Consider the following 22,939-nt stretch of genomic DNA (forward strand, 5'->3'; position numbering starts at 1 on the left):
ATTTATACGGTTGTTGGATGAAACAAATGTGATTACATATTGACAGCTCATGGTACAGTGTAAACTTTTATACATATAAAAAGTGGTGATATTATTTTTAAATTACTGTTCTTACTGTGTAACCAAAGTGTCAAGATCCTCTGGTTTTTGCTTAGCCTTAGCTTTATTGTTTCCAGCACCTGCTGTTTTACAGATTACAACTCCCTGTAGATATATTTTCTGATCCCCACTTAGTTCTAATCTTAGTAAAGCCTCTTAAGAACATTTTAAAAATTGCAGTTGTTACAGCCTGACTTCCTCTGGAGAATATGAAGTTTCTTCATATAACATTTGAAAACATTCTCCTATACACTCATGCATGCATAATATGTTTAACAGTGGGGTTTTAAAAGTAATAGTGAAAGTATCTTAGTTGTAATGTTAATTTGTCTGTTGCTAGTTTTCTGATGTGGCAATAGCAGGAGAGAATTTTCCTTTATAAACTCAGCTTTGACTAGTTCATGTTAAGGTTATCTTATAGGTCTAAAATATATAGAAATGTTAAGACAAAGTTTTTGTTTATTGACTTTTTAAGGACCTTCGAGTGCTTTAATTGATAATACTGGAAACCAATATGTCAATATTGTAGTATTATATATATTATTTGTAACTTTGAAGCTAAAATTTATGGTAAACATTTGACCAAGCACTTGAAATATGCAGGTATCTATGTTCAAAGTTTTAAGTGAAACATTTCTGATAATTTCTATAATAACTGTAAAACAGATACTATGTTTTAATGGCAGATACTTTGTTAAATATAGCTGAGGAAAATGAGACTCTGAAAAGTTATGTGATGTGTAGGTATTCACAGACTTAAAAAGTGGATAGACTATTGTCCCCCTTCTTAACCACTTCTCTGTGTTGTGCCTTTAATCACAAGTTTTAGCTGACTTTGAAAAGTTTAAAGCAGTGTTTCTTAATTTTTAGACTTTGTGAAACGTTTGGGGCCCTGCTATTCTACTTTCTACTGTGTTGGTTAAAAAAAAAAAAAAAAAAGTAAATACCTTAATGACAATTGTGGAAGATAGGCCAGCAGGCCTTTCTATGAGATGCTGATGTAGTAGAGTTTTTTTATGTTAGTTGTCAGAAAGAAATTACACTCAACAGCTACAGAAAGACTAAAAGGTACTATTACAAGAGGCTGTTCTAACAAACTCCACCTTGATATTGATGTCATTGTCCTAAAGAAACATACTTTAATCAGAATGACTGGGAAAAAAAACTAACCAAACTCATTTAAGACTTTTATAAAGAAATGTAGCAATAATAAATTTGAGTTTGCCCAGGTTAGAAAACAGCTTCTAAGACTAGGTTTTCGGATGAGTGAGAATTTCTAAAATTTTAAGAAATTCAAAGTCAAACTTAAGTTCTTAGAAAATTAAGTTTAAACATAGAAATACTTCCAAATTGAGATAAGTAGAAGAGTTAAATTATGAACCCACAAGTTATAGGGTAGAAATCTTCCCCCACCCCCTTTTGTATTTAAAAATTTTGTCCTCTTTGAACAGTTTCTTTAACATTTGTTTATTAGATATCTTAAAATTGTTTCAAAATATGTAGTTAGTTTTCTGGTTATTGGTTTGTATTTGGACCATAAGTGGGGAAAATATCACAAATACTAGTGATAAATGTCATATTTTAAACTACCTTATTGCTTGAAAGAGTTGTGAGAGAGCCCTATAGCTTCTCAGATTTTGGATTGTTCTTCCTACATAGGAAATTTTTTCGGCATTCTGATTTCTAATAGAAAAAAAAAAGTGCATGTGTAGCTCTCTCTTCCTGGAAATAGCTATATTAACTCAGGATAAGATAATAGTATGTTAAAAATTATGGTGCTTTGTAGTTCATGAAACACTTTACATCCTCTCTTTTGAATTTCACAACTACTCTGTAAGTCCAGCAAAATATTTGCTTATCTGGTGATATTGAACCATGGATAGGATCCAGGTTAAAATCCTCTGAAGTAATGCTAGATTCTGTTGAAATTCACTAATGAAAGAAGCATTAGGAAACCTGAAGGAAGAAGAAAGAAACATAGGTGCTTTTATTCTCTTCCACCAAAGTCACATTGTATCTTGCTTTTTTTTTTTATTCTTTCTACCGTTTCTGAAACTTAAGAAGAGTAAAAGTAAACACTAAAAGCATTCATTATACCACTTTACTAATTAGTGGTGATGGTTAATGCTGTAAAGACACATGAGAAAATTAAACTTTTACACATTTTCTCCCTTCATTTGCACAAAAATATTACAACCAGGAATAAAGCCTTGGCTTGTATTTTGAAGTTCTATGCTGTAGTCCTACAACCTCTAAATTAAACTAAGTCCTTGTTACCAGAATTTAATATTGGCTATTTGGAAGTTACTTAGCAATCAAGGAAAAGAAATTTTATTGAGCTTCTGTACTATCGGTACTGTTAGATACTTTTATATATTATTTTAATATATAAGAGTAGATATCTTACATATCTTGTTACGAAAATACTTCAAAAAGTTGTCACTGGTATATCCAACTATAGATAGTATTACTCAAGAACTGGAAATTTGTTAAGTGTTATATAAATATAAGTATTATTTTGAGAGAATTTTTTTCTAAAGATCAACCCAGTTCATTCATAGATTTATAGTGGAGGTGATCACCCAATAGTGGTTATTCACCCTTCAGAAATTGTCTTCCAGGATTCATAAAAACATACCAAGAATGAAGATGAGTGTTCTCTTTAAGCTGCAGCTGAACAGGACAAAGAAAATACTTCTTTACCAAGTTTCTGTTTATCCTCATGTTAAAGTAAATAGGAATGTTTGACAGCAAATTGGATTACTCATTCTTCCTTTCTTTTGTCTTTTTTCCCCTTTTGTGGCTCCTCCTCCTCCTTTCAGGCACCAGTACCCTCTTGCTTTTGCAAACACCAAGTAAAAATAAATCCATACTTATCTGTTGGTTAACAGTATAAATTTGTGTTATTAAATTTACATTTTAAGGCTTTTATCTTTAATTTTCATGTGAATGTTATTTGATTTTACCTATAGGAATTTGGATCATTAGCTAATACAAGGGAAAATCGTTTGCATTCTGTGAATTGACACTTCATATTCTTTGGCTGTTATTTTCTCTTAAATTTCTAGGAGTGGCAATCAAGAATTTTAACAATTTTTAACACATTTTTATAAGGGTTTGTAAATTACAATTTTAATATATGCTTATTGTTAAAATTAAAACTACATAATAAAAAGGTTAATAATTTTCCAACCTCCCCTTATGGATATATTTTTTTTTAATGTGGACAAAAAAGTGGTTCTGTAGAAAGTAACCTCACAGGATGACCTTGTGAGTTTATCTTATTCCCATTTTACAGGTGTAATTCAATTTAAATCAATGATTGTATTGTTTACTTATAAAACTATACCTTTAAAGAAGTTAATGGTATTAAGAGAAAAGAGCAGAATAAAATGATAGATTAATTTTGAGCCTTTTGGGGCAAAAGAATTATTTTGTATTATAGATTATGGATTTTTACAAGGAGTGAGCACTTTTGAATCATTTAGTCTAACGTGATGGGTTATCTCTGGATATTGAATCTGAAAGTAACTGGGATTTTTTTTTACTTCTGAATTTTTAAGTTTTACCACAGTAAACAAGTATTATGGCTAATAATAAAAAAGGTCTTAAACACTGGGTGATTAGTTAACAAGTTTTAAATAAATGCTTCTTTGAACAGCACTCCATTTAGTATTTTTGATGTGTTTGGGAAGATATAAGCAAAGACAATATTATATAGTCTTTGTCTTTTTAGGGGTTTACACACAAAACGTAGACATGTGACAGAAACAGGAGAACAATGTTCTTTAATCATTCACATTTCTAGTTAGTGTAGAAGGGAACGTGGTATGCTCTGCAAGGACATGGACCATGTCTGTCTTGTTCACTATTGCACCCCCAGTTCCATCACACTGTTAAAGGTCAGTGTGTATTTATTGAATGACTGAGACTGTCAATGACAGGAGAATAGTTTGACTAGCGTAAGAGGATGAAATGAGACTAAGGGAGAAAAGATGGGTGGCAGATGAGAAAGGCTATAATTACTAGAATAAGGGGCTTAATAAAAATGAATTTCTAAAATGGGGAATGCTTTAATACTGATTTTTTTTTTTTAAGAAAATGATTCTAGAAGTATGGAATTCAAATAGGCAAGGAGATTATTGGAAAGATTCTTAAGTTTTAAGGTTTTGAGTCCCAATGCTAAGCACTTATCTGACGAAGACATTCTTCTCTGCTGTGTGGAACTTAAAATTTAACACTGGGGTCCCTCCCCAACTCCCAGACAACTGACCCATACTGGTAGCATCACTGCCTCAGCTCCACCTAAGATCATCAGGCATTAGATTCTCATTGGAGCACTGGTCCCTGGTGCCAAATAGGTTGGAGACTGCTGATTAGCAGGAAGAAATAATTACTTAAAATAAGGATCCATTATTAGGGAGAGGTCGTATAAACATTTTGAAGTTATATTGCAAATTCTTTAGTGAATATGTGGACCTATGACTTTCAGGCTCTGAAACAGATCTGTACAAAAAAGACCGACTTGACATTTAAGTTCAATTTTTGATGTAGAACTATTTCATTCTTAAATAGTCCTAAACTTAATTTTTTTGGCATTTGTTATATTTCCTTTAATTGATATTTAATATTGGTATCATAAGTAGGATTTGCCCCTTTTTTCCAATTCATAACATTTGTGTGGTTATATGTTAGGAAATGTTTTATTTTTTTATTTTTAACTATAGATGTATCACAAAATACCAGTTTATTTAATCACAGCACTGGATCTTATTACTACATTTTATTTTAACTTTTTATTTTTCAGATTCCTCAGGCAAATAACCCAGGTATTCTTTCCCTTTGGGGTTGGAGTTTTCACAGTACCAATCCTTGTTACTTTCTTACAGCTATTAGAATACAGTGTATTTAGACTGCGATGGCCCTTCATTACCGTATTATCTCCTCATTCTCCTCAGCATACTTTGGCAGTTTATAATTCTAAATTGCTGTAGTCAGAAAGCTAACAAGAATACATACTGCTTACTACCTTCAGCCAGTTTAGAGTATGTTTTCTTTTAAATGCCCTGAAATATGCAGTTATACTGAATTCTTGTGCATACTATAGTAAGTAGGTTTGTGTTGGAAAATGAACGGGATACAGAAAAAGTGAGGTAGCAGAACAGGACTAAAATAAGGCCCAAACAGCCCAACCCTGGTGTTGGAAGTCATATGGAAGCTATAGTTTTGGCTATAATTGAAGCCGAGTTATAACCTACACTATTGTTGGGTCAGGGTGGTAATGGTATGGTATGCAGATTAGAAATAATACATCCTTTAGCGTTGCACTCTTATTGGGACTGTTTTCAGCCCCTGAAATGGGTATAAAGAGTTTGGGTATAAAGATGATTTTCAGGATCACGGGCTTATATTGCAGAAGCACTGATTATGGAACTATTCTGGTTATTTTATGTTGTGACCTTTATCCCAAATCTCTTATATTTTTTATATGCCACTGTTAAAACTACACCCGATTATCTAAACAATTAAAAGTCCTTTCATTTAAGCCTAAAGTATATGCCGGTCATTTTTGTTAAAGGAAAGCACTAAAAATGAGTGAGGACATTATTTTGGATTAAACTGTGAGTAGTACTTAGAATGGAACCGGAGATGTGATATGTTGCAAAGATCAGCTGCTTGTCTTTTGAGGGGCAAAATTACAATACCAAAACCTTTTTATTTTGAAATATGTAAATAATTTAAAGGTACAGAAAATAGCAAATGAGCACCTGGGCACTGGTCACCAGTTTAAGAATTAAACATTACAAATTTAATTGAAGCTCCCTGTGTCCCTTTCCTTTGATCAATTTCCTTACTCCCCCTAGGGGAATTCCTATCTCCCTCTTCACATAAACTTTTCCAACAGTGGCTTTTTCCCTTTCTCTAGACATGTGTAAATTTGTTTTTTCCTCCAACGTTCACCTCAGTGACCTTTTGCATTTTAACTCTTGTATTTTGTCTATGACAGTAAGAGAGATCTGACTAGGGGAGTTGAAGATAAGATTGTATACAAGAGATAGAAATCTACCTTAAAATCTAGGCAAAGGAAATTTAAATGTCAGTGCTTCATATGTGCAGAAGAGGATAAAGTAGATGTGAGTGTAACCTAATGAAATAATCGTTTTAGGAAGATTAGTCTGGTAGCAGCAGTGTGGAGCAATGAGTCTGAAAGGAGGTGGAGAAATGCTAACTTATTTTGACTGACCTTTTTTTTTTTTTTTTTATCCTAATTACCCCATGTTAGTGAGATTTTTATTTGGCCTCCATTTGAAAGAAGAGAAAGTTGTTGGTAGCAAAATGCTTAATTATGGGGTGTTTCTAGTTTTCAGGATTTAATGGATTATTCCTGACCCCTTCTAGAATCTGTTGACAGTGAAAGTGCATATGGAGTGGCTCTTAGGTTTCTACTTTCAGCATTGTTAATTTTTTCAGCTCACAGTGCCAGAGAAGCAAGTAAAGCTGCCTAACCATTTTCTCCCAGCTGTTGCAGCCCTCTACTGGTCTCTGGAAGTTGCACAGTTTAGAACCCTATAGAGCTAGAAAGAGGTCAGTAAACTCAGCAACTCATTTTATAATCTTAGAACCTTAAAAGTCATTTATGCCAACTCTTGCAATTGCAGATGAATATTTTATCTATCCACTTTAACAATTCTGGAAATACATGTAGATATAGATGTATTGTAATACATTTATATGTAAAATACCTAGGGCAAATCAATCATTGTAAATACAAGTGCCTGTGTTACTTTCCTTTAAAGACTCTAAATGTATTATTAGAATGTGGTCCTTTATGGTCCAGTGTTTGACAATGTCAAAAAAATCTTTTTACCACTAATCTCTTTTGTAAACATTATCTAATGAAGTAATGAGAATTTTTTTTAATTCGAGATCTTGTTTAGTTATTACTATAAGAAGATAAATTACTCTCAGAAGATAAATACAACAAACAAATGCTAATGCTTATTCTAAATTATTTTTAAAGCATGTTTACTTCTTGTTGCTAGAGTCGGAAACTTGGGTGTCATTCTAGCCTCCTTGTTCCTGTTTACTATTTCTCCCCACCTCACAATCTGGTCATTATACTTTAAGTGGCCTTCTTGTCTCTCATATAATTCCTTTTTAGTCTGTCTTTCAGAGTTTCACCCACAGCACCTTTCTACTCTATGTCACTACCTTTTTTAAAGCCTTAAATTGCTTTTTGTCATGAAGATCAAACAACCCATGACAAGGTGCTTCATGATGTGACCCCTTCCTATTGTCTTAGGCTCATTTTCTACCCCACTGTTTTTCAGTTTTTGCTATCCCATCAGTGTGGCCTGCTTTCTTGTGGAGCATGTGTGTTCACATCTGTGCTCAGGCTTATCCTTCTTTTTCTGCAGCCCCATTCATATCTACCTGCATCATAGTCATCCGTAAGACTCTTATTTCAGTGGTAACCTCTTCTTGAAATTCCCCACCCATACCCCTATATACAGTACCCGAGCTGTGATCCCTTTGTGCTAGTACTGTTATACTTCTGTAGCATTTTTTATATCATCTGGTAATTTACTTGCCTTTTGCCCCTTAAAAACTGTAAATTCCCATTAAGCTAGAATTGTGTCTTGTTCATCTTTATTTCTCTTGTTTGGCTTATAGATGTTTAGTAAATGTTAAATGATTCAATAATTGCGTGAGCAAACTGGGCTATGACAGCTAGAGGAACTACCCATAGTTAAATAATTTAACATCAAACATTTGATTGGTTTTCTTGAAGTTAAGAGAATTAGTTCTTCTAGGCCAGTGCTTATTTCATGATATATCTATATGGAGGACAGAGAGGGAGAGATAAAGAATTGTAGAACTTTAGAGCAGGATTGGATCTCCCTTCAAAACAAGGAAACTGAAACCTAAAGAGTTTACTAGAAAGAGTTACAAGAACCCAGGTGTTCTAGTACATATTTTACTTTACTAAATTCCTCCTAATATATTTTGCTTGAGACTTGGCTTGGAATAGTAGATCTTGTTTATATTTTAAGCAAATATTTCTTTATCTAAATATTTCTCTATACCATAGGTTTACCTTTGTGGAATTTTGAAGGTGATACACCCATATAGAACCAAGTTGACCACTTATAATGTACTGCATAGAGTCTGAATTATCTGCCATTCTCAGGTCCCTAAAAGATGTAATATTTAGCAACACCAACCCAAAGTACAGCCTGCTTTTATTGGATTGAGCTTCTGTCCTGAATTTTTTTGCTTCCTTTCCTATTTTGGTCGCTAGATAAGAAAACATAAAACACGTAAAAATACCTTTTACCGCTTTAGCTCTACCTTTGTCTGAAGCTGTCTCTCATCTGCTGTCTTAGTATTCCTCTTTCTTCATGGATTCTACCCAGAATGCTGTAGTCCTCCATAGCAAACTAAGTGGAAGTCAATCTATTTTATTTAAAATTTTTATTTGAAGTTTATACAAATAATATATATTTATTATAAACGTTAAAATATAACTGTATAATATAAACCATAAACATCCCTTAAGGACTTTTAAGAACATTGTTTTAAGGACATTGTTGAGAATAGTTTATTTTAAAGGATGCAGATGTTTGTCTTCATCTTTTGTTTTTTAATTTATTTTTAAATTACAGTTGGCATACGATGTTACATTAGTTTCAGGTGTACAACATAGTGATTAAACATTTATATTACTTAAAAATGATCACCCTGATAAATAGTACCCATTTGACATCATACATTGTGATTATGTTATTAACTATATTCTTTATGCTATTTTATGCTTATTCATCAACCCCCAAACCCTCTCCCATCTTGGCAACCCTCAAATTGTTCTGTATATCTATGAGTTTGTTTTATTTGTTCATTTTGTTCCTTAGATTCCACATGTAAGTGAAATCATATAGCATTTGTCTTTCTCTGATTTACTCCACTTAGCACAATACCCTCTGGGTCTATCCATGTTATTGAGGTAGCAAAATTCCATTCTTTTTTTCATGTCTGAGTAGTATTCCATTGTACATATGTACCACCTCTTCTTTATCTGTTCATCCATTGATGGACACACAGGTAGCTTCCATATCTTGACTATTGTAAATAATGCTACAATGAACATACGGAGTGAAACCCAAGTAGTTTTGGGTTTCTTTGGATAAATACTTAGAAATAAGACAACTGGGTCCTTCTCTGTCTCTTTTTATAGCCTTTGCTTTAAAATCTACTTTGTCTGGTATAAGTAATGCTACCCCAGCTTTTTCATTTTGTTTGTTTTCATTTTCAGGAAACATCTTTTTTCATCCCTTTATTTTCAGTCTGTGTTTATCTGCAGTATGGGTCTCTTGTAGGCAGCATATGTAAGAGTTTTGTTTTCTTATCCATACAGCCACACTTTCTTTTTTATTTTATTTTACTTTATTATTTTTTTATTAAGTTTATTGGGGTAACATTGGTTAATACAATTATATAATTTTCAGGTGTACATTGTAATATGACATCCGTATATTCTGTTGTGTGTTTACCACCCCAAGTCCAGTTTCCTTCAGCTACCATACATTTGATCCCCTCTATACACTTCACCCTCCTCCTACCCCCCTATATGTGACCCCTTTACCCCGTCTACCTCATCCCTCCTCTCCCACCCCCTAACCTCTGGTAACCACTAGTCTATAGTCCATGTCCATAGTCTCTGTTTCTCCTGTTCATTTGTTGCTTTTAGATTTATATCCCACATATATAAACCTAACATCATGTGAGTTTTAAATTTTTCTGTCTGGCTTATTTTGCTTAGCATGATTATCTCGAGGTCCATCCATGTCGCAAATGGCAGCATTTCATCTCTTCTTATGGCTGAGTAATATTCTATTGTATATATGTACCACAGATTCTTTAGCCAATCATCTGTCGTAGGACACTTCGGTTGCTTCCATGTCCTGGCCACTGTGAATAATGTTGCTATGAACATTGGAGTGCAAATATCTTTTCGAATATGAGTTTTAAAGTTTTGGGGATAAATACCCAGTAGAGGAATTGCTGGATCATATGGTAGATCAATTCTTAGTTTTTTGAGGAACCTCCATACTGTTTTCCATAGTGGCTGAACCAGTAGTGTATGAGGATTCCTTTTTCTCCATATCCACTCCAACTTTTGTCCTGTTGGTGATAGCTATTCTAACAGGTGTGAGATGGTATCTCACTGTGGTTTTGATTTGCATTTCCCTAATAGCTAGCAGTGTTGAGCATCTTTTCATATATTTGCTGGCTATTTGTATATCCCTTAGGGAGAAGTGTCTGTTCAGGTCCTCTGCCCATTTTTTGATTGGATTGTTTGCCTTTTTGCTGTTATTGAGTTGTATGAGTTCTTTGTATATGTTGGCTATTAGGCCCTTATCGGAGGCGTTGCTTGTAATTATATTTTCTCATTCGGATGGTTGTCTCTTTACATTGTTGATGGATTCATTTGCTGTACAGAAGCTTTTTAGTTTGATGTAGTTCCATTCCTTTCTTTTTGCTTTTACTTCCTTTGCCTTTGAAGTCAAATTTATAAAATCCTCTTTAAGTCCAAGGTCCTTGAGTTTAGTTCCTATGTTTTTTTCTATGCAATTTATTGTTTCAGGTCTTATATTCAGGTCCTTGATCCATTTTGAGTTAATTTTGGTGTGTGGTGATAGACAACAGTCTAGTTTCATTCTTTTGCAAGTGGCCTTCCAGTTTTCCCAGCACCATTTATTGAAGAGGCTTTCCTTTCTCCACTGTACGTTTTTGGCTTTTTTGTTGAAAATTATCTGCCCACATAAATATGGGTTTACTTCTGGGCTCTCACTTCTGTTCCACTGGTCCGGCCACACTTTCTTTTGATTGGAGCATTTAATCCATTAACATTTAAAGTAACTGTTGATAGATATGTAGTTATTCCCATTTTATTATTCATATTTTTATTTTTTCTTTTTATTCTTAAGTCCCTTCAACATTTCCTGTAATACTGGCTTGATGGTGATGAACTTCTTTAGCTTTTGCTTGTCTGGGAAGTTCTTTATCTGTCTTTCGCTTCTAAATGATAGCTTTGCTGGGTAGAGTAATCTTAGTTGTAGGTCTTTGCTTTTCATCACTTTGAATATTTCCTTTTGAGGCCCTTATGCTCTGCAAAGTTTCTGTTGAGAAATCATCTGACAGTCTTATGGGAGCTCTCTTGTAGGTAACTAACTGCTTTTCTCTTACTTTTAAGATTCTCTCTTTATCTTTAACCTTTGGCATTTTAATTATGTTTTGGTGTGGGCCTGTTTGGATTCATCTTGCTTGTCTGTTTCCTTCACCAGGATAGGGAAATTTTCTGTCATTATTTCTTGAAATAGGTTTTCATTCCCTTGTTCTCTCTCTTCTCCTGCTGGTATCCTTATGGTGTGAATATTGGTACACTTGATATTGTCCCAATATTCCTTAAACCAGTGGTTGCCACCCTTTTTGGCCTGAGGGACCAGTGCCCAGGGGTTGGGGACCCTTGCCTTAAACTGTCCTCATTTCTATTTTTTTTTTGGGGGGGGGGCGTTTTTTCTTGTCATGGTTCTGATTAGGAGTTTTCTGTTACCTTCTAAGTCACTGATTTGATCTTCTACTTCATCTAATCTACTGTTGATTCCTCCTAAGGTATTCTTCATTTGTGACTGGTTCTTTTTTATGTTTTCTATCAAAGTTCTCACTGAGTTCATCTACTCTTCCCCTAATTTCATTGAGCATTCTTATAATCAGTGTTTTAAACTCTGTATTTGGAAAACTGCTTGTCTCCATCTTGTTTGTTTCTTTTTCTGGAGCTTTGTTCTGTTTTTTCATTTGGAACATGTTTGTCTCCCCATTTTGGCTGCCTTCCTATGTTTGTTTCTATGTATTAGGTAGGGCTGCTATGTCTCCCAGTCTTAGTAGAATGGCCTTATACAGTAGGTGTCCTGTGGGGCCCAGTGGTGCAGACTCCCTGATTACCTGAGCCGGGTGCTCCAGGTATGTTCTTTGTGTGGGTCGTACATACCCTTCTGTTGTAGTTGAGCCTTGGTTGCTTTTTGCACGCCAGTGGGAGGCCTTGACCTTTAGGATGACTGGTTATGAGTACTGGCCATGACTACAGAGGAGGAGCTGTTGTGCAGGTACTGACTCTGGAGAGCAGGATTCGCTTTAACGGGGCTCTGGTCTGCCCAGTCTGCCCTTTGGGTATGTCATCCTCAGCTGTGGCCCTGGGTGGTGCTTTAGCTTAGACTGAAGCTGGCTACCAGCCATGTAAGCAGGGGCTACCTGGCATGAGCTACGAAGCAATCTTCATGGCTGCCATCTATACTGGGCTTGAATGTGCCTCGATAGTCCAAGCCCCAAACTGAGGTCAGCTACCACTAGTACTGGGCTTGAGGCTGCTCAGCAAGAGGTATGGAGGATACCAAGGCCAGATGCCTGTTTAGGTTTTGTGAACCTTTGAGCCATTTTAGGAAAGTCCACAGCATGAGCCAAGACAGGCTATTTGGAAAATCCACTGCACGTGGCTTGGGGGGGCCTGCAAGTTGGGTGGGATGCATTCTCAGGGAATTGCCAGGGTGGGGTGACTAGTGTTAGCCATTTTGATGGAGACTTAGATATGGCGGCCACCTGTGTCTGCACACAGAGAAAGGGAAAGACTCAACAAAAGAATGAGGGCCTCTGCCAGCACTTGTCTTGGAGAAAGCTGCCCCTCTAGCCCTCTCCCTGAAGGCAGATAGCTCAGTTCCTATCCCTTTGTTCTCGGCGCCTTTCAAGCTGATGCTCCAGTGCTGGAACTCAGAGCAAATGAGTTTTTCAGTGAATAAGTCTTCGCATGGGCCCCTTAAGAGGAATGGTTGTGACTTCAGTAGCCATCTGTCTCACTCAGCCACAGTGTTCACTGGTTCTCACAGCCAGAGGTTGTGGGGACTTCTCTTCCTGGCACTGGAACCCTGGACTGGGAGCCCGGTGTGTGGCTGGGACCCTTCACTCCCTCAGGGAGATCTCCGCAGCCAAGATACCCCTCTTGATTCTCAACTACCTCACGCGAGTGTGGGACCAGACTTTCACATCTCTGCCCCTCCTACCAGTCTCAAGGTGGCCTCTTCTGTGTGTCCCTAGTTGTAGGACTTCTGTTCAACTTGATTTCAGGTAATTCTCAATGATGATGGTTCTGTAGTTTAGTTGTAATTTTGATGTGGTTGTGAGAGGAGGCAAAGCACATTGTTTACCTACTCTGCCATCTTGACCGGAAGTCCTGTCTTCATCTTTTGCATGCCATTGGTTAAATTTGTGATTTTATAATTTCTTGGTCTGGAATACAACCATCATATTCTTATGGGAAAATGTTATGGAGTAGCTGCTAGAAAACATTGTGGTGAAAATCAACTATTGCTTACTTGGGAAGTTATGATAAAGAAAGCACAATCCTTGTCTTTGCTGTATCTTCTGCAAAGATGAAGATCATTTCAGCAGTCAGACTGTTGACATTCCAGAAAATGTGGATATCACTTTGAAGAGAGGTTCAGTTACTGTGAAGGGCCCCGTAGGCACCCAGCAGAGGGACTTTAATCACATCAATGTAGAACTCAGTCTCCTTGGAAAGAAAAAGAAGAGGCTTCAGAGTTGACAAATGGGGAGAAATAGAAAGGAACTGTCTCCTGTTCTCACTATCCGTAGTCATGTATAGAACACAATTGAGGGTGTTACACTGGGCTTCGGTTACGAGATGAGGCCTGTGTATACTTATTTCCCCATTAACGTCATTCTTCAGGAGAATGGTTTTCTTGTCGAAATTCGAAATTTCTTGGGTGTAAAATATGTCCACAGGATTTGGATGTGGTCACATGTTGCTTGTTCAGTATCCCAAGCACGGAAAGATGAATTAATTTTTGAAGGAAACGGCATTGAACTTGTATCAAATTCAGCTGGTTTGATTCAACAAGCCACAACAGTTAAAACAAGGATATCAGATAATTTTTGGATGTTATCTGTGTTTCTGAAAAATAAACAGTCCAGCAGGTTGATGAATAAGGTCAGTTGCCCAGCTACAGAAACTCCATGTCAAATGATTCCTCAAACTTATTTGTGATATTTTAAAGAGGCAATAAAAGTTTTGTAGTGATTTGGAAGGGGAAAAAAACAACAATCCCTTTTCAGAGTCTGAATTCTCATTTGAATGGTTTAAGTAGTTAAGATGGGGGTGAGGTGGGTATCCAGTTAATATCCCAGAAGCATGGTCATTTATTTTGAGGCCTTTAAAACCACTCTTAAAGTCTGAGGGACTTAAGTTCTTTGATATTTAAGTAGGAAATACTTGGTTTATTCTTTATTCTCATAGTTTACTCTTTTTTTGCATGGGGGAAAGCAGTAAGAAGGATGTCATAATCGTTTAATAATTTAAGTTATAGTTTTTGCATTCATAGAAAAATAGAATTCAGAGTGAAAATTTTCTAAACTTCTCATTCTGGAATCAGAATTTTAGAAAGATAGGATACTTCCAATCGATTTAGCCTAACTTTACTTTTAAGAAGAAACAAATATTGAGAAGTGATGGAGGTCAACCAAAAGTGGTAGTTGTCAGAATAGAAATTTGCACTTGAGGTTCCCAGCAAAATCACAGAGAAAGTAATGGTCCCTTTGCTAACTCAGTGATTCTTAAGGATCATTGAATTCTGTTGTGATATGGTCATATATTAGTTGTTCTTTTTCTTGAAACAAATTCAAAGGAAGCATTTTTACTACCAAAGCAGCTGCAGCCCATTGAGACCTAGAACAGTGAAATAGGGAAAATGTTAGGAATTCTCATTCCATCCTTATGGTTCTGTCTTTACTTTCTTTAAGTAGAATGTAAAATTGGTAAATTTAGAGGGCAGCGTTTGAATATTTTATATGTACCAAAGACTATGCTAAGTTATCTCTTTGGCTCTTACAGCCTTAACAGTTGAGCTTTACCATTCATAACATAGGTGAAGAAATTAAGTAACTTGGACTTTGTTTTCACTTGTATTTAATCTAAAGTGCATATTCTGGGGATTCTAGGCAAGATGTCATACTGGGGAAGCTCTATTTTTCAAATACATGGAAATGCTAGATTAAAAAAAAAATTTTTTTTTTAAATACATAGCTGAACTTGAAAGCAAGAAGGAAGAATTTTCAGGTGCCTGAAATGGAAAAATGACTCAAAATCATAATAGAAAACAGAAATTGAAGCCCTGTTCTAAAAGTAAAATAGATACTCCTTATGTGTATGTAAGCTTTAATGCAGTAATGGAATCCACAGGCCCAGCAATGGCAGAGAGCTGAGTTCAGACCAGGAAGAGTCTTAATTATTCATGAATGGGGCCAAAAAAAAAAGTTCATCTTTCAACCTAGATTTATATTTCTTGGTATCTCTTTTTCCTATCCTTTATTCTCAACCTTTTTAGTATCCTTTTGTGGTCTCTTTTCAAGTATATTGCTGAATCTTATTTTTATCCAGCCTCAGAGATGCTTATATTTTGATTAATGGGTTTAGTCCATTTTCATTTATTGTGATAACATTTTCGAAATTACTTATATTCTATTTACTATACTTCTATTCATTTTCCAGTTTATTAAATATGTGTGTGTGTGTGTGTGTGTGTGTGTGTGTGTGTATCTTCCCTCAGAGGAGGCAAGTACTTAAACCACTTTCTCACTTTAGTCTCTTCCACTCCAGATTCCCCAATTTCCCAACAGCCATGTTAGGTAGAATTTTAGTTCTTGGTTGTCAGGGGTGTTCTTCAAACATCCATCCATTATTTTTCTTTTTATGTGAAATATACTTTATTAGGTTATTTATTCCTATTCCTATATATCACATAGTATCTTCATAGATTTATTTCAATTCTAGAGTGTCTACTTAAAAGCAATTTTCAAACAGGGTGTTTATATGTAAACATTCTAAGGTCTTTATTATGCCTGAAATAGCAGTATTTAACCCTCACTTTAAAGTGATAGCTTAGTTTGATTAAAGGTTTTGGGTTTGAAATTCTTTTTCTTTAACATATTGAAAATATTACTACATTTTTTTTTTTTGCCTCTGGCGTTGCTTTTCAAAAGTTCCAATGTCAGTTTGGTTTCCTTTCCTGTGCGTGCGACCTGCAGTTCCTCTCTAAAAATTTTGATTTTTTTCTTTACCTTTTTCATTTTATAATGAGTCTGGGCGTAGTTCCTTTTTTGTCTTGTTTGGCACTTGGAGTCGTATTCATTCAGCGAATACTTATTTATTGGGAGTTTGCTGTGTGCCAGGATGTATTCCAGACACTTTAATCTGAGATCTTTTACCTTCCCTCAGTTCTGGGAAATTATTGGGTATTTTTTCAAATATTTTGTTTTCTCCATTTTTCTCTTCCTGGGAATTTTATTATAATGATTCTGTCACTTCTAAGTTTTCTTCTCCATATCTCTTAAGTATTTCCTCTTTATTTTTGTATCCCTTTCTGATGCCTTCTGCAAATATCCTCTACCTGATCTTCTAGGTCACTAATTCGTTCTTAGGCTTATCTGTTCTATTATTTATATAATCTGTAGAGTTCTTTATTTCAACCATTATACTTTCATACTGTGTATTTTTTCTTGGCTCTGTTTAGTCCTACTGCATATTATGAATCTTATCTCTTTGAGGATTTTAAACACTTTAAAAAACTCTTCATGTGTCTGTTCTATTAATTCTTCATATAGTATAGATGGTTTAGTTCCAGGTTTAGACTTTAATCTAAATTCAATGGGAAACCAATACAGAAATTAAGCAGGGCAGCAGTATCATCTGATTTTTAGTTTTAAAAGCTCATGGTGGAGTGAGGGATGTTCCCAGATCTCTCCCCTTGAAATAACAATAAGCCAAACATCTGAAACTCAACAAAAACACCCAACCTGCAAACACGTCTGAGCATGGGATCTGCGAATAATAGCTACCATAGGAGTTGGGCAGTAGACTGGGAGAAACAAAGAAGCTGCCTCTGGCATCCATAGCTCCCTGAAGGAGGAGGGAGAGAGAAGATATTGCAGCAGATTCTCTTAACAGCCAAGCCTGAGAAAGCTGTGAGCTTCACGTAGCAGCAGGGCCCAGGGATCAAGGTAAAAAGAGAACTGGAGGCAGCAGAGAAGCAACAGTTGATTATTACCAGCTGTGGTTGCAAAACATGAGGCTGAGCTGCAGTCCCCATCCCCCAACCCGGAAGGCCCCTCCCCCAATATTCGCCAAGCCCTGACACTGCAGAACCCCCAGGGGAATCTGAGCAAATGCTAACAAAACTGTCACTAACATTGACAGGGACCGAGACTTAGGGTAGCTAGCATGATTGAATATTTATAAGAAAAAGAAGGCATTATTAAGACTTTATATAAAGCAGGGATCGAAGAGGCTTAGACACCATCTACTGGAAACCAAAAGAAAAATGCTATCTTAGCAATAGGCTAAAGAGAAACCTTTTTATAATAAATAATCTTCATTCTGGAAAAGAAGCAGAATACACTTCCATTAATGCCCAGGCAGAGAAATAGTCCATTAAACACCATGAACAACCAAGGTGACAACCCAGCTCAGAAAGGAGAAAAATTTCCAGAAAATAAGCTTAAAGACAGAGAAATATGCAACTTAAATGACAGAGAATTCAGGATGGTACTTCTGAAAAACCTCAGATCCAAAACAATTCATATCAACAATTTCAGGAATTGGAAAAAACAACTAGATCAACAGAATGAATTTTTTAAGCAAGGCGATTGAAACCATTAAAAAGAACCAAATAGAACTAAGTTCTGGAGATGGAGAACACACTGAAAGAGATGAAAAATTAAATAACAAGCTTGGGAAATAGAGTTGTCCAAATGGAGGAAAGGGTCAGTGATATCGAAGACAGAAATCTAAAAATAAATCAGAAGGAAGAAGAGAGGAACCAAAGAATGAAAAATAATGAAAGAGAAGTACAAGAACTAGCTGATACCATCAGAAAAGGAAATAAGAATAATGAGCATCCTTGAAGAGGAGGAAAAGGAGCAGAGATTAGAAAGCACGTTTCAGACAAATAGTTGAGAATTTTCCAAATTTAAGGAATGAACTGGAGCTTAGAATTCAAGAAGTCAACAGAAGACCCAATTATCTCAACCCAAAAATGCCTCCTCCAAGACACATTGTATTAAAATTATCAAAAATCAATGACAAAGAATTCTCAGGGCAGCCAGGGAAAGGAAGATGGTAACCTATAAAGGAAAATCCATTGGATTATCGTTAGACTTCTCAGCCCAAACCTTATAAGACAGAAAGTGGAATCAAATATTCAAACTATTAAAGGAATTACCAGCCAAGAATAATGTATCCAGAAAAGCTCTCCTTTAGATATGAAGAAGAAATAAAAACCTTTCCAGACATAAAAATTTGAGTGAATTCTCCACTATGAGGCCTGCATTACAGGAAACTCTGAGAGGAGTCAGCTCACCTAAAACAAAATGACAAAAATATATAACTACAAGTAAGGCAATTAGCAGGCAGATAGAAACAGAGGAGTGCCACCCTTATTAAGAACAGGGCATTACAAGCTTAAGCAAAAAGAAGAAATTTGATATTGCAAGATAGTAGATAGTAACCAACGAGGGACAAATTGAGACAACGATAACAAAAGGATAGGATTCAAAGATCCAAATTCACAAAGGGGAATGGAGATAAGGCACACGCGGAAGAAAATGAAGGACCGTATATATATAACTATCCTCTATATATTCGTGGTGGTAACCACACGCCAAAGATTCAAAACTGAAGTATGTAACATAGAACAAGAAGGACCAGAGGGAAAATCCACAAAACCCAACCAAAATGAAAAAGAAAAACACACACACACACACAGGACAAGAAAGCAATGGAAACACGGAGCTACCAGAAAGCAGAAGATAAAATGGCTATAGGAAAACCTGATATTTCAGTAATCACCCTAAATGTAAATGCGCTGAACTCACCAATGAAAAAGCACAGAGTTGCAGATTGTTTCCAAAAACAAAACAACCATATGCTGCTTCCAGGAGACACATCTCAGCTCCAAAGACAAATATAGACTCAAAGCGAAAGGGTGGAATATGATATTTCAAGTGAATGGCATTTGGAAAAAAGTAGTAGTGGTACTAATATCGGACGAAATAGACTTCAAAATAAAAAAGGCAAAGGAAGATACTGAGGGACACTTCATAATGATAAAGGGAATCGTACACCAAGAGGACATAACACCGTTAATCTCTATGCTCCTAATCAGGGAGCTCCGAAATATATAAAGCAATTACTAATACGACTAAAGGGAGAAACAGACCAAAAAACTGTCGTAGTAGGGGACCTAAATACCCCACTGTTGAATATGGACAGATCATCCAAACAGAAAATCAATAAGGAAATAAAATCCTTAAAGGACACGTTAGACAAACAATTGACATTTACAGAGCCTTTCATCCCAAAATAGCTGCTTATACATTCTTCTCTAGTGCACATGGAACATTTTCAAGGATTGACCACATTATTGGGGCACAGAGATAACCTCAACAAATATAAGAGGGTTGAAATCATACCAACCATATTCTCTGATCATAATGTTTTGACACTAGAGATCAACTGGAGAACTTTGGAGAAAACCATGGTGGGGACAAGATTTGAGTTAGAGATAAAGGCTGTAGGTGACAAAATTCAACGTAAAATAGTGACTGGGAGATGTGTAGGTGCTTGCTGTGAAAAGGGTTGAAGGAAATGTTGCTTAATGGTTCCCAACCCATTAAAATTAGCTGGAGAGCTTTTTTTATACCCATTTCCTGTTTAGGAAAAAAAATGGAGTTTAAACAACATACTAGTGAAGAATAACTGGCTCAGAGAAGAAATAAAAAGAGATCAAGAGATACATAGAAACAAATGATAATGATAGTACAACATATCAATACTCTGCCAGCATTAATTTGATTTTACATAAACACACTCTTTGAGGCCGAAGCAAATCTAACTGGTTTTCAATGTGAAAATAAAATATAAAATATAAAAACTCTTCTTGGAGTTATTTCTAAACAGAACTGTCTCTAATCCTAATGTAACAAATGTATATGATGATCAGTATTTAACAACTTTTATCGTGTGGTAAATTTCAAAGCATGGAACAACGCAAAGCAGAACATCTAGGATTTGGCATTTTCAGCAATGGAAAATTACTATATTTTGTAAATGGAGATACCACCACTAAAAACAGAATGCTATACATAGAATGATGTCATTTGTTTCCAAAGACTATTGATGTACTAGAGTGATGCGAAAGTAATAATAAAAGTGAGATATTTCATGACGAACTTTAGGAGTAAGGTTAGGACTCTGAGTTATCTTAAATGCAACTGCAAGCGCCATCAGCAAGTATTCTTGGGGCAAACGGGAAATGGGTTAAATAACCTTTAACTTTAGAATAGTTTTAGATTTACAGAAAAATTGCAAAGGTAGTACAGAGAGTTCCCATATACCAGTTTTCTTTATTATTGTCTTACATTAGGTCTGTACGTTTGTCATAATTGATACACCAACGTTAATACATGATTAAATTACATACTTTATTCAGATTTTTACAGTTTTTACCTTATGTCATTTTTCTGTTCCAAGATCCTAGCCAGGATGCCATATAACCTTTAGTCATCATGTCTCTCAAAACTCCTCCTGTGATTAGACAGTGGTTATGTGTTTTGGGGAAGAAGATCACATAGTTAAATGCTATTTTCATTACATTTTTTCAAGGGCACACACTGTCAACATGACCTACCACTGTTGATGCTAATTTTGATCACCTCACTGAGATAGTATTTGTCAGATTTTTCAAGTTGTTCTTTTTTCCCCTCTCCATACTCTGTTCTTTGGAAGGAGATCACTCTATGCTAGCCCACCATTAATTGAGTGGGGAGTTAGGCTCCACCTCCTTGAGAGCAGAATATCTATATAAACTACCTAGAATTCTTCTTCCTGGAAAATTTGTTCTCTCCTATTTTTTAAATTTGTTCAATCATTTATATCAGTATGGGCACACAGATATTTATACCTTGGGTCATAACCCAATTCTGCTTATTCTGTTGCTCAAGTGTTCTGACTGGGACTTCTTTTGGTTGACACCTGTATCTCTTTGAGTTTATATATTTATGTATATTTTTTAATATTTCCTTACTTTCTGGCAATAGGAGAGTCTCCAGACTCATCTTGTATATTTTCTCCTTTTGTCTGTAGGATCAGACCTTTCTCTAAAGGAGCCTTTGTTACTTTTATTGAAGAAAGATACTAGTAACCAGGATCTTGGTGTTAGATGTGCTCCTTGCTACTGGGGTGTTGTTGCTTCTGGGCTCACTTAGTTGACATATGAAGAAAATGTATGTGTATATACTAATTCTTTATATACATATCTATAAATATTTTTGCGTATAATCATCTGTTTCTACATTAAGCTAAACATGAGTACATATTGATAACCTCAGACAGTTAACACATTACCACATTCCAACCTTCTTCTGACTTGCCGGTCAGCAATCTCCCACTCCAACAGTGAGAAACCTGGCTCCCACTATTCACTATCCATTTACTCAAGTGTTCATTTATAGAATACATGTATAGTGGTTTCAGAATTGTTAACCTGTACCACCGAGGAGCTTTTTTTAATTGAAATAAAATTCACATAACATATAATTCACCATTTTAACCGCTAAAGGCTCAAAAACTAGAATCTCAAAATACAGAATTTTCTTTAGTTTTTAGGGAATACTGTAGATTTTCACTGTTACAAGTGCAATCTACATGCCTGTAGCATACAACTTCACAAATGCTGTTATCTTTTTCTGTTCTCCGAAGTTCTCTAGCCATACTGCCAGCTTTTTTTCTCTCAGGCCTATCTTGCATGTAAGTCTACTGGGAGTCTTCTCTCTTTCTTGGATTTTTTTCCCTTAACCCTTCCTCCTTTTATCATGTGGAGTAGTTTTTCCCCACAAAGTCTTGTCAGTTCCTTCCTGAGGAGCTTTTCAAAGCATCTTTTCAGCAAAGTTTGGCCTCTTCCTATGGGTGATTTTGTACTCTCAGCTAAGAAGATAAAACTTTCTCCAAATTATTAGCCTTAGGATGAAGGGTAATTTATAAACAAAAAAGAACAACTTCCTAACGTTTCCTGGAGAGTCAGTTTAGTTATTATACTAAGAAGTCTGACTGTCAAGCAAGACTTGGCATCATTGCAGGTTACCTCAGCTTTCAAGAAGGACGCTTATCTATGTGTCACCATTTTTGTCGAGTTGTGTTGTTTTATTCTGCGATTCTTGTTACTAAATTATAACAGCGTTTAGTGACACCGCTACTTACTACATCTGTTATAATTGTTTGTTTAAACTTTACATTGTGGGTAGCGATATGCATTTTTATCAACAGTAGTTTATGGCAGATTTCCAGTAACTGGACTTACTAGGCATGAGTGCATTGTGTCTCAAAAAATGAATTGTGCATTTTTTGTGTTCCAAAAATGAGTTGGTCATACTCCTTTCTCTAAAGCAAATGGATATATAACCCAAGAAAATTAGTTCGTAGAATTTATCTTTTTCTACTGGAAAGGATTGGGTGAGGTATGTGGATGGTAGGATCTTTTTAACCACCTTAGATAGGTCAAGAGATTTGAGATATGGTAATTTTCTTCCAGTTGTGTGATTCTCCATCCCCCAGCATGAAAAGTGCCAAGCTCTGGAACCTAGAGATCCCAATAAAGGAGGATTTGAAAAACACAGCTTGGAAAATTGTCTTTAAAGTTTTATTTAAATATAAAAGTATTTA

General features: G+C 35.6%; 1 protein-coding gene and 1 pseudogene across 3 annotated transcripts in view; both read left to right on the forward strand.

The window, feature by feature from the left end:
* The window catches only part of ANKRD12 (ankyrin repeat domain 12), a 118,595-nt gene that overhangs the window by 3,020 nt on the left and 92,636 nt on the right, over positions 1-22,939 (forward strand). The gene's annotated exons all lie outside the window — the stretch shown is intronic.
* LOC107196267 lies at positions 13,541-14,481 on the forward strand (annotated as a pseudogene).

The sequence above is a fragment of the Pteropus alecto genome, unplaced genomic scaffold (assembly GCF_000325575.1).
Source record: "Pteropus alecto unplaced genomic scaffold, ASM32557v1 scaffold146, whole genome shotgun sequence".
NCBI classification, from domain to species: domain Eukaryota; kingdom Metazoa; phylum Chordata; class Mammalia; order Chiroptera; family Pteropodidae; genus Pteropus; species Pteropus alecto.